The sequence below is a fragment of the Acomys minous genome (genome assembly GCF_964271855.1).
Source record: "Acomys minous genome assembly, chromosome: 1".
In the NCBI taxonomy this organism is placed as follows: Eukaryota; Metazoa; Chordata; class Mammalia; order Rodentia; family Muridae; genus Acomys; species Acomys minous.
Genome location: NC_140483.1, coordinates 114,075,592 through 114,088,694, shown reverse-complemented (window position 1 = coordinate 114,088,694; position 13,103 = coordinate 114,075,592). Strand labels below are relative to the sequence as shown.

General features: G+C 38.8%; 1 protein-coding gene across 1 annotated transcript in view; it reads right to left on the bottom strand.

The window, feature by feature from the left end:
• Positions 1–3,570: 3,570 nt before the first annotated feature.
• The window catches only part of XKR4 (XK related 4), a 374,796-nt gene continuing 365,263 nt past the window's right edge, over positions 3,571–13,103 (bottom strand). The window contains exon 4 of the mRNA XM_084776633.1: positions 3,571–11,138. The gene's annotated coding sequence lies outside the window, so the exon portion shown is untranslated. The remainder of the gene's footprint in view (positions 11,139–13,103) is intronic.

The following is a 13,103-nucleotide window of genomic DNA, read 5'->3' as shown; positions in this document are numbered from 1 at the left end:
TTTCCCCATGCAACATTACTTGATTAGCCGCTTGATGATTTTGTTCCTTTGTGTGATAGTTTATGCTGTACCATTTCTCCCCTGGAAATATTGACTGGTGTTCTTCTTAATAAGCTTGCTTGGCATAAGACGTAGTGTTTTCAAGAGAACCTGAGACTCCCTGTTTTGACTTTATCTCTGATCCCCAGAACTCTCCCTCAGGACCACTTCAGAGGGACATATTGTAATTTCAGCACAGGAGGGTAAGCAGGAAGGTGGGAATGAACCAGAATTGGAAGGTTGCCTGGGCAACTTTGGACTCTGTCTCCAAAACATATGTCTCCAAAACATATAAAAATATTCCTAACCAAACAAAATCAACCAATTAGAGAAACAAACATGGATAGACATTTAAGGATTGAGAAAAACAGACAGCAAGATTGATGATTTCAAATTATGGAGGGTAAAATCTCATCTTACACCTACTAGTCTTATTTCATGCAAGACACAAAGACAACCAGGGAACTATGTAAACTGTAATAGTAGTGACCTCTCTCCACCAAAATGTCCATTCTTGTAGAGAAGGAATTGCCTAGAAAGGAGAAGCATGTTTCATGTGGTCTCAATTGTACTAATAGAATAGCACAGAGTGGGAAATGTGTTGGTTTACCACTCTAGACACTGAGAATAGCATGGTGGAGGGGCTGGGCCTACTGAGAGCCTTCCTACTGCCTCATAGCATGGGGGAAGGCATCATGGGAATCTAAGGACACAGGAAGAGGGAGAAGCAAGGAACAAGAGGCATTCATCTTGTCCTCTGATAATAGCATCTCATGAGGTTGAACCTGCATGACTTTATGCTCTGTAACAGTCCAACTTCAACATACTGTCACAAGGACAATGAAAGCACAGTATGTGCTTCGGTAGGAACACATGTTTATGCAGTAGCAGAGGCTTTGAAAATCAGCCCCAAGTCCATGGATGGTTTCAATGAAGAATTTGTTTGTTGTTTAAAAATACAGAAATGTTATATGAATTTTTTTTTCTGTTTCAATCCCAGGTGAGGGATATGAGGCTGCTTCAGATTGCCCACAGCAGCTGATTATGATTTGTATCATGCTCTAGTAGGGACATGATTTGTCCAGCTGAAGATAGTTTATGTTTGGAATTCTGGGGATTCTGGAGAGGACATAAATGGGAGAGCCCCAAGGGAGTCTAGGGTAGCTGTTGCTCTTTCTGCTGCTGTTGCTGTTTGTTCTTGCTGCTGTGGTTGGTTGCTGGTTGGCGATATCCTGAAGACGAAGATCAAACTTGCCCCAAGGATCTCGATGCCCATCATCAACAGGAAGTAGTAGAATGAGATTGATGCTCCCTTTCCCCTCTGCCCCCTTTTCCTACCTAATGTTGTGGAAGGGTTGGAAGGAATTGGGATGGTGTAGGGAAGTAGGGAAAAAGAGCCCAATAAAGTAGCCAAAAGCACAGTGGCAGATTTTTTTTAGGTTATCCATGGCCTCAGATTCTTTTACAAGTCACCTTAGATCCCTTTGGCAGCACCTGTGCTACTGAACTTGAATTGCTGTTGAACAACCCAGAGGGATGTCTCTCACATCTCCAGCAGGCTCAGCTTCCTGTCTGAGGTGGCTTTCTCATCTCTTCTTATCACTTTTTCTTTTTTGCTTTTAGATTTTATTTTATGTGTATGAGTGTTTTGCCTGCATGTAGGCAAGTGCACCCCATGCATGCAGCGGCTATGGAAGAAGAGGGTCCTCTGAGTCTGGAGTTACAGATGGTTGAGAGCTATCACGTAGGTGCTGGAAATTGAACCCTGGTTCTCTGAAAGAGCAGCAAGTACTCTATTAACTGCTGAGCCATCTCTCCAGGCCTTCTTATTATTATATTCTGTAGTATTTATTTAGTTTTAAAGAAATCCAGCCTTTTCCTAAAGTAACTCGCATAGATTATATAAACTACTACTATGCACTAACCATTCATGTAAATTTAGCAGTCCTCCTACAAGGTTCCCTTGTTTTAAAAACATCTGTTAAATGAGTTTCATTCACACCTAACACAATTATGAGACTCTTACTTACTGGTGAAAGATGACTTTCAGGCAATTGTGTGCTCAATTCTCATTAGCCGTCTTCTTTTCTGCCACTCTTCTCATGAAGCCACCATTTGCTTGGCACATAACATACTTAACGTATATTGCACCTTGTTTTTTCTGTGTTATTGTTTATGGTTTATCCGTGAACATTATGTCCTGTTCTTTACTTTCAAAATTAACTTTAACAGTTAACATTTCCATCTATTGGGCGTGTGAAAGTACTTACTTCTGTTGTTTTGCCTCTCACCATAAGATCAGCCAGAAGTTTAGTTTCCTGCTGTTTACAGGTGTTCACAGGTTTCCCTGTAATGGACATCTGAGCGCATGTCTTAGGACATCTGTCAAATCTAAGGAAGCACAACAGCTTTGTCACCTGTTTCCTGTACATCTGTGTTTAAAGAAGAGCTTTAAAAAAAATAGAAATTATTGATTATACTCTCTCCTACACTTGGTATAAAATTTGGAAGATAGTTTTCATTCCAAGACAATATTATACATTGTTTTAGTAGTTGTATTTTCCACAATGTGTATTTAATCTACATGTTATTTTTTTCTGTAACATGTCCCTTGTGGTAACCAGTGCTTAAAAAGCTATCTGTTCTCTACTGACCTTAAATTACTACATAACTAAAATAATTTGTTAAAGTACGTGGAGATTCTGTTGCTAAATTTTTGTGGGGTTTACTGGTTTATATATTCTTGTACTTGTAGTACCTGATCATGAATATTATACCCCATAATAAGTTGACAGGATAGGAGTCCATCAGTGTCTTTATCTTAAAATATCTTATTGTCTAGAATATTTGATCTTAATTATACTTCCTGATTGCCTCGTCAAGTTTTATAATACAACACTGGCACTTGATTTAGAGTTGAGTTTATAGATGACTCTGGAAACTTGCATTTCACATTAAAGTTTCTGAATCAAGATTCTGGAGTATTTTTCTTTAAAACAAACAAACAAACAAACAAACAAAACTCTCTTAAATACAAGTTTTGTTTTCAAGTTGAAATAACATTTCTTACTCATTTGTGCAAGCATGAAATGACATTAATAACTATCTATTTCTCTTCTCCTGTGTTCTCAGACAGTGAACACTGATGTAATCATGTTAATTGGTCTGTTTGCACACCGTTGGGCCAAGGATAGTAGGCGCCAGGAATGACTGTGTCCATGCATATCAGAATGCTCCCTGAGGTCCCACAAGGGGACAGGATGCAGATCTTCGCTCACTTGAGGGTTCAGGCTCCATCATAGTGTAACTTTTGTTTCAGGCCTTTGGCCTCTTGCAGACTGTGTTAAACGATGTTGAGAGTTCTGCACATCTATGATGCTTTTACTTAGATAGACATATTTTACATATCTTGCTTATTTTCCATTCCAGGCTGTATTTCTTAAGAACAAATAGATTTATTCCATGATCCCACCCATCACTTTACTCTCGTTTTACTCGATTCCTTGGACTTTGAAAGAATCAGGAAAAGACTCCTGTTAAAATGACCACAGTGTACTTTATTTAATGATTTTGGTACTTTGTGTTGCAATAAAATAAAAAAAAAATCTACAAAATCCAAATATATAAAATTTCAAGTTTTCTTTTTTTTAAAGGTTTACAAGAAAAAAAAGATAACCAAGGAAATTTATTCATTAGGAAGTACTACTTTCCACTTCATTTCATCACAAATTGTAACGTACTTAACTGACCAAAATAACTATGGTACTGCAGTATATCAACTACTCCACGCACTGTGCTTTGACCTAGAGCACTTGGAGTCACTGCCCAGGGCAGCAGCCTCCAGCCAAGAAAGACACACTTACAATCTGAATGCTAAAGGAATGTTTGGATATATGGGATTGGAATATGTATATCTATATATCTATATATATTTACAAGAAAGAATTTAATAACTCATTTAATTTTTGTCTCAAATAAAATTCCAAATACATTTGTACAATGTTTACAAAGTAAGAGCACAGGACTGGCAGGTTTGCATCCGAGGCCAGGCACCGTGCTGCCCAGGGGAAATGCCTTCACGTTGCCTGCACACACACTTTATTTCAGAACTGAAGAGAGAAACTCAAGAATGGCAACTATGCATTGAAATTCTATACACAGTTGAAGCCGGGGAGCGCAGAACCTAGTGGCCTGTTCTCTTCAGGTTGCTTTGCATCTACCACTCATCACTTCTTTTTCTAGCAATAAATTTAAAAAACAAAAATTGGACAGGGGTGGGGGAGCACAAAATATTTAAGGCAAATTAAGCAAATATATACAGCCTCTCATTGTGTTGAGTGGAGGTGACAAGTTTTTCAAACTCCCAAACCATGCTTTAAAAACAATGAAGTGAGGCAGAACTGATGCGTTTTGGGTTGCTCGTGTTATTTTAAAATCTTTGAAGCTTGTTTTGCACTAAATAACCTGGTGACATTTTTCAATGCAATAATTTGTTAATTGTGAAGAGATTGTTTTTGTGTTTCTAAATCAAACAACAGTAGCTGAGGTAGTTAAATGTGAAACTTACATAACTTAAAAAAAATAATGAAAACATGAAGAACCAATGTCAGGAGCCCGAACTCTTGCCATTTGGCAGCAGGTTCACCGTGTACAATGGCTTCACCGCAGGGAAGCGAAGCGGTTGTTCTCTTGGATGCTATTGGTTCAGCCGGAGTGTCAACATGACTGCTGCTTTCCCATGCAATTTTTTTGGATGCAAAGACAGAGGAAGCCTGCTTTCTAGTCTTCTCATCTGTCACTATTTCCTTCACAATGTATATACTGAAGCCATTGTACAAAATAGCATTATTTATCATTACTGGAAATTCCAATCCTAACTGTAAAAGGTTGAGGGAAAGTGGTGAAGAACCCAAAGGAGAAATAATAGTGTCTTGTTTTAACAATATTTTTTGCCTTAGCTCTAAATCCAGGGTACCATTTGGCTTCAAGGAGGGCAGACATCTCTGGTTTCCTGTTGGCTCTCTCTTTATGAGAGCAGGAAGTCACCTTTACATCCACCACTGTACCGTCTTGATGTTACTGAGCTATCTGTCTACAGAGAAGAGAAGCAGGATTTTTTTTCCCCAGTGGAAGCAAGATTTCCACCAAGGCTAACTGTGCCCTCCTCCACTGTGCCCTATTGAGCAGAGAAAGGCTTTTTAAGTGGGGTCTAAATAAACAATTGACCAAAGGGTACATGAAAAAAGTTTTGTGAAGGTACTATGTCAGTGATCTAGGTGACATTAATAAGCTGGGAGATACTTCTTTTAAGCAGTAGAGAATTTCTCTTTGTATGTCTGTGTTTATCACTTGCCTATTGAAAAGAACATTAGCTAGATGTAGCCAAAGTGCGATGCTTATAGATTGATGGGCCCATAGCTGAAAAATCACACATATCCATGCTAAAAATCTAGGTTTTTCTAAGACATTTTTATTTTCAGGGAGGGCTCTAGAGAGTTCCCCATGAAACAGAAATCACTGAAGAGACTCAGCTCTTTGCTCCAGTGATGCTTTGTTGCTAAGTGTGGCTCTGTCTACAGGACACAGTGTTGGTATGAGGCGTGTGCTTTTTTCTGCCGGTGAAGACTAAGCCATTCCTCCAAGGAGCTGTCCAGCTCCCTCTGACATGCTTAGATTTTATTTTGTACTTTGTGATAAAATCCCCCCCGTATTCTCTACACAGCCTCTTGTTAGTCTGAAAAAAAATATCTACTTGAAACTAGACTGAATAGTCAACTTTAGCTTTCTGTATAAAACAAATAAAAACAGATGTTTATTTTCATGATAAAATGGATACACTTTTGCATTTGGGGGTAGAAAAATATTGATTTCAGAAGAGGATAGAAATTCAGGAATATTGAAATGACCTTTTACTCACTTGTACTTACATGAGCAGTATACCTTAGCAGTAACTCCATTCTGACAATGCAGAAGATTTTTTAAGGGGCCACACAATTTTCTATGTTACAGTCATGCTTCAGAAAGCCTAATGTCATACATTAGAAATGGTTAGCCAATTTGAAAATTTAAACCTTTGATTAACCACTGGAACTAAATTTTAGAGAAACAGAAGAGATTATATTGGATGTCAATATTGTGTGCAATCATAATCCAAGCACAACATGATTTTGAATTTACTCCTCAAGGGAAAATTTGGAAACCACTTCATATTTTTAAGACTATAGAATTTATTTTGCAAATGAGTATAATTATTAAATAAGGGTACTGAATGGAGCCACATCATTAAAAAATTACCCCTATTGCGAGCATAGTTCCATAGACGTGTTTTTACTTTGTAATATTACCCCTATGACTCAAAAATTACAAATGTTTATAACTCCAAACCATCTTATTTGCTCTTAGTTCTGGTCAAGTCTAGTTATTTAAGCAATAGATATTACTTTGGCAGAGTTGTACAGGTTTTCACTGAGGCCTTTTTTTCCTACCATCTCTCCGTTTTTTAAAACCTTTTGTCGAACTCATGTCTGTGTATTACGTTATCTCATATCTCAATGTATTACTGAAGCCCGCATACAAGCACTTCTCTGAAATATTTAAAGTGCATTTATAAGGTGGAGATGAATCACCTCAAGAGTTCCAGGCTGGAACAAGACTCCGTATCCTTTTGGTGCTAAGGTGTTGTGTTAGAAATGAAAAGGAACCCCAGTAAATCATTCCACACCTCATCTTAATAACATCTGTTATACAGCGTCCAGGAGTTGATTCTAGAACAGCAACTGGCATCACTAGGGCTGCACTTGCGACTCTACCTGGTTCTGACAGATGGAGACAGCCACGCAAACTCCTCAGAGATCAACCAGAAAGGGCCCGGCTTTCTAGACGTATTTCCAAACATTTAGTAAAATTCAGTTCAAGTAAGATCTTTATGAAGATACTCCGTGTCTATACAGGGAGCTATTTGTTCTCATTAAAGAGCTTATAATTTCTAGCCAGACCTGTAAGTGGAAAGTCTACCCTGCGTTACCCTGTGTAGCTGCTGCTTCTTGGACAACCGCAGTGCCCACCCTTCTTATCCCTGTGATGGACGCAGTCCTCTGTGCGCCTGCACGTTAGTGAGGAGCATGATGCTGTACGACCCAGGTTTACCAGCTGTCACAGTCTTTACAATACCCTGTGAGGTAGGTAAACAAACATCCTCACTCTTTTACATGGGGAACAAGGAGGCTAAAGTAAGTTTTGAGGTAAAGAGATAGAGTAGGGATTAGGACTCAGGTGTACAGATTCTTATTTCCTTTACTGCTCTTACTGGACCACATGCTCTCATGTCCCTATACCCAAATGTAATATACTCTATATCTTAAAGAATATTGTTTCATAGAATATCTTTAAACATGTTTAAAACAGTCATAATATTCAACACAGAGATTTCTGCTTTTCTATTAATCTATATATTTCACATCAATCACCTCATAAGCAAAGACAATAAAAGAAACAGCCTTTTTATGTGTGATTACCAATCAAGTGTCACCGTTTTTGTTGTAATATCAGCCATACATTCTCTCAATAACACACAAGCACAGAGACCGATGATGTAAAATCTCAAGGAAAACAAAAAAACAACACCCAAACCTTTAGTGTACATGTCAGCTGTTTTTGGAGGGTCATGGGCACCAGGGCTGTGGCCACTGCCTGCATTCAGGGTAGGGTCCAAAAGTGTTAGCATAGTGGCTGGACAACCATGGCTTAGTGGTGAGGCTTTGGTGTCCTAAGGAAAGGAGAGACTCCAGAAGGAATTTCATCGTCTGCCTTGTGACGTTATTCTTGGCTCTGAAGGTGGAATTTCACACAATCAAAACACTACCTAGGGACTGTTTGCACTGTATTTGGAAATCCCTCAAGATGTTTGCATAGCTGAGTGCCTCTCCAAGATCTCTGTTCACCTACAATAAGTGCCTCAGAGCAAGTCTTGCAGCTCAAGGGCTCTTAAAGGGAAATAGGTCAGACAGCCTGTGCGTTTTTCTGCCGAACTTTAGATCGGTGGGTGAGGGAGGCGCTCTACTCGAGGACAGCCACATCTTCACCACCCAGCAGATCAGAAGGAGCAAGGCCAACTTCCCGAGGTTACCAACAGGAAGAACCAAATTTTGGCCAGGAGGAATATCCTTGGTCCTCCTTCTAGAAGGTGAATTTCCTTCGTGGTTAACATCTTCTCTCTTTCTCTCATGGAGAAATGTAGCAGGATTAACTGAGAAAATAACCAACATTACAATATTCATGGAAACCAGCAAGCAGGTGATAATTAAAATGATATTAGCAAACAAAGTCCCGAAAGTTAGATAATTGGTTTGGTTTGGGGGAAGTAGTCTTTTTCTTCCAACTGCAGCCATAAAATTCACTATGAAGCAATTGTATTAAGCAACTTTAGATTTAAGGTATTATAAAGGACACTTAAAATGAAAAATTATATTTGAACAATAAAAACTTAAAGATTTTATATTTCCCTTAAACCATTCGGTCCAGTAGATTTTGTAAATGTTTTAAGATTTATCAACATCAGAACAACACTGATAAAATGATGAAAAATAGCGAAGGATAAAATAAAGTTCCTTGCCCCGAAAAGACAATGGAAGGCCTCTATGAACTGCCACTTTGAAGGAAGTCCTCATGCAGTCATGTTTAGAACATCCGAAGCACAGCCAACCAACCTCTTGCCATCATGCATTTTCGGAAAGTAAATAAAAATGGATTGTAGTTGCTCTGCATGATTTCTGTCTCTCTGTACAACAAAGAGACTCCGCAACACAATGTTGCCAGCAAAGGTCACTGCACAAGAAAGTAAACTTCTACCTGCAACATGTGAGCAGTTTGTCTGTCAACACACCAGACAACAGGATAGAAAACTGTATGCTTCAAACATCTGGAGATTCCAGATGTGTGTTATCACAAAGCTACATGTGCTGCTTGAATGATGGACTTTTTGATCACAGAGATATTTTCATTCATGTGGACAGTCTTTCCTTTTTAATAATGTTGCACTGTCTGGTTTGGTGAAAAATGGTTCAGCAATCACCTGGAAAATTCAAATGTTGCAATCCGGCAAATGAAAAACTCAGTCATGAGGAAAATGTCAGAACTTTGGGGGTGATCAACAGTCTAATAGTTTTTGTCTACATGGAAACATTGCATAAGTTTCCTTTTATTTTCTTCCATTGTTCTGAAAATTACTCACTCTTACAGAAATTATGAATCTGGGAATAGGTATGCAGATAAGGTAACTGACTGGTAGAATCAAAATTCAAACTGTTTTGCAAGAAAGATGATACTGGTGAAATTGGGCTGAGTATGTTTGAACACGGGCCTGTTGCGATGTTCTATTTATATGGATGATGAGTAAGGCCATGGTAACCCTGAATCTCATTGTTATTAAAGGAGGGATAATTAAATAGTCTAGTCTAATAAGCCAGAGTGATTTATAATCCATCAGAAGCTCGTGATGTACAGAGCATTCCAGGGTCCATTAGTCAAGAAGAACCATCAGGAGGGAATGTTTTCTTAGAAAGAGCCAGTCTAGACACGAAGCTTTCCTATATGACCTTCATCTTTCCATGTTAGCCAGGCCTCATTCCTTCATAAGGAGACATGTGCCTTGCCATAATGAAATTTCAGAGATTAATTTATGTGTCTACTTTGTAAAAAGACGTGTTCCTGACAAGTGATGAACAGGTTTGTTCTCTTGGGTCTCTACATTGGTAGAGATCTTCTGTCCTGGTACTCAACACTCCTATGGTCACACACACTTATTCCTGATCCTTGTTAGAGAGGACTGCTATTGCCCCTATAAACCTGCAGTTAACCAACTCAATATACATTGCTCAGGAGGCTGTAGGCTTACGACATGAGCATTTTCTTCAACTTGCTAGTTTTGGTTGCCTGGCATGTGAGAGTAAGTCACATGGTGGGAGGCTGACTTTTTGCCATTCAATTTTAGTTGTTATACCCAGAGACAGTTCTGAGAAATGACTTGCCTGGGCATGAGAGCTGATGACCAGGAATGCCACTCAGAAGCCCTAAAGAAATCTTGGGTAGGGCCACCAAGATGCTTGTGTAGGGAACACAATGTTTCCTGCTCCATCCTCTTATTTTTTTTTCTGGAGTGATTAATGGATACACTTGTTGACTTTCACCCATTTACCTGTATCTAACCTCTAAAACTGATGCCAAAAGATTAGATAGAAAATTTAACAAGACCACAACACATCCGACTCTTGTGTACTCTAAAACTATACCTGAACTTCTGACAACTTCATTTTTCACCTTTATTTGAACAAGAGAAATGGGAGGAATCATGATTGGAAATTCTTAGTATACCTGCTTTCTTGTAAATGAAAATGTAGGCATTAAGGCCATTTGGTTGGTCATCTCTAAGGTCATAACCAAGATCTGAGAAGCCATAGGCTAGTTGATTCCTTGTAGGAACAGATATTGGTGTGGGACGGGTAATGCTGCCACATAGGAAGGAAGGCATCAAATCTCTGTATAGCTACACCTGTGCACATTTAATCTCTGAAGATGAATTATAAATGCAAGTACTGCACATTGGTTATTATAATGATGACAATGGAACAAATTAAAAGCAGTGAAGGTACTCAAGATAGATCAGTTATTAACAGATGACAGAGACTGTTTTCATTTCCAAACAAGTGGGTTTCAATCCACTGGAAGCAAGTCCCTTTGGCCCATACCCAGTTCCTGAGCTATGCAAGCTCCCAGGAATTCATTGGCTGGTTTTATAAAAGCAGTTCTTACTGCATACAATGAAGAAAGAAGATGGATACCATGGACACTGATGGCATTTGTGTTGAGCGACCAGGTAGCAAAATTTCCTTAGCTCTACTCCTCAGAGGTCTGTCTCTTCAGGCCTGAACACATCAGGGCACAGTGCTGAACCAAGCACTCCTCAAGCACTCCTTTCCATTCATGGTCTTTTCCAGTAGCTTGAATACAATATTACAAGTCAAGAATTTGTGAGACGAAAGTGTCTGTTGGATTAATTAATTGCAATTCATCTCCAGTAAAACTTGATAAGTTCCAAGGTGTTTCTGTAAAAAAAGAAGAAGGGAATCAAGACATCAGCAGTCTGAGCTGTGTGACAGCTTGGGCTGTGTCTGTGGGTCCTGGCTCCCCACACTCCACAGCTCTCTTCCCAGAGCTCCTTGTGTCTAATTCAAACCAAGGAAAATGTTTCCTTCCCTCCGAGCCTTTGAAGCTGACTTTGAAGACCTACTCCTGCCCTTGCTACGCATAACACATTCGATGGCCTCATGAGGGAAGTTGAGTATTGTAGTGTATTGAAATCTGGTTCTAAAGTCACTTAAAAAAAGAAAAGAAAAAAGAAAGAAAGAAAGAAGAAAAGAAAAGAAAACAGCTGGCTAGTGTTCTCTGGTTATAGGGTGGTGACCCATTTTTCCTATTCTGAGGAGAATAAAACATCATGGTGACTCCGTAGAAAACCACAGGTCAATGTTTAATTGCTGTGTGAACTTCGTGGTGCCCAACACACTCAAACAAATTGTTGACTTTCCAATCACAGTGCTTATAGGCATTAAAACACTTTGCTAGTTTGTAATTTCTTACAGTGGTAGAAACTCAAAATGGATTTTCAACACACTTAGGGGTATCTTAGAACTTACTGATAACAACCTAATTTGACATAATCAAAAATGTTGATTAGATACAACGTCATGCCTGAATGCTACTACAATAGTTAAATTGAATTAGTTTAAACACAACATCTCCATTTGTTCCTGTTTTTAACACTTTAAGTAAGAATTTGATTAATTCCATTTTAATGCAAATTAAGCAGTAGAGAAAGAAAGGGCAAACCTGTTTAACTTGGTAGATGGAAGTATAATAAAAACACAAAACCTCACATTTCCTGAAACTCTAATAACAGTACGGGAGGTGGCAGGCTTCAATAATAGCACAAAAGAAAATTCTGTGTTGTACCCTACTGCTAATATTTGCTTATTATTTTAATTAACTAATTTGATGTTAAATGAGATCTTTGTTCTGCAAGCATCTCATCAGTAACTATATGTGTCTAAGTGTCTAAAAAAGTGACAACCCGTGGGTGAATGTAACGATGGTGGCTTGAACCTCTGTGGTCAGGATGTAGCGCCCTTATCCCCTCCTCTCCCTGATGTTACTGATGTAGCATCACATTTATGTAGTGGCCTCGCATCTGTCACTGTGCACAAAGTGTTTCTTTACCATTTTAATTTAGAATTAAGTGTGTATGTGATAAGAGAAAGGTCCATATGTGAGAGCAGAAGAGGCTTAGAGATGAAGCTCAGGAGCCAGAGAAGCAGCTAAGAGCAGACTGTGAGTTGCTGACATGCATGGGTGTTTTAAACCTGTGTATAATTGAAGGGGTGCACTCAGAGGGTCAGGCTTGCTGAGTAAACTACCAGGAGAATCAATAAGGGTTGGATACATGACGTTAATTATAAAACTCACCTGATATCAGCTGCTACATCTATAAAATAAAGCGAATATCTTTTAATATTCTGTTAAAATAACTGACCTCAAATTTAACTCAAATTCTCTAAGAGCTGTTTAAGTTAAAAGTAAGAAGGTAAGACACTGCTTTCATCCCAGCACTCTGGAAGCAGGTGCATTGGATCTCTGTGAGTTCGAGGCCAGCTAGGGCTACACAGAGAAACCCTGCCTCAAAAAAAGAAAAAAAAAAAAAGACTCTGTTTTGAGTATGTCATTGAAACTGAACATCAAGAAGATTTTAAAGAACAAATGGCCAGGCTGGGAAGTTGTTTGGTTTATTATCTGCTATATTTTCAGCATCTGTTCAAGTAACACATACAGTTCCCATATAACGCTTGTTCCTATGCACGGGCACCGATGCCCTATATTTCACTGCCTTTAAATTGGGTTGGAAAAGAACATGCCAAATGCTTTAGAATTCAGTAAGTATTGGATAACCACTTGGTATATTCTACAATCTACCTCTTCAATTTGAGATAACACTTCTAGATCAGGTCTAATGATTT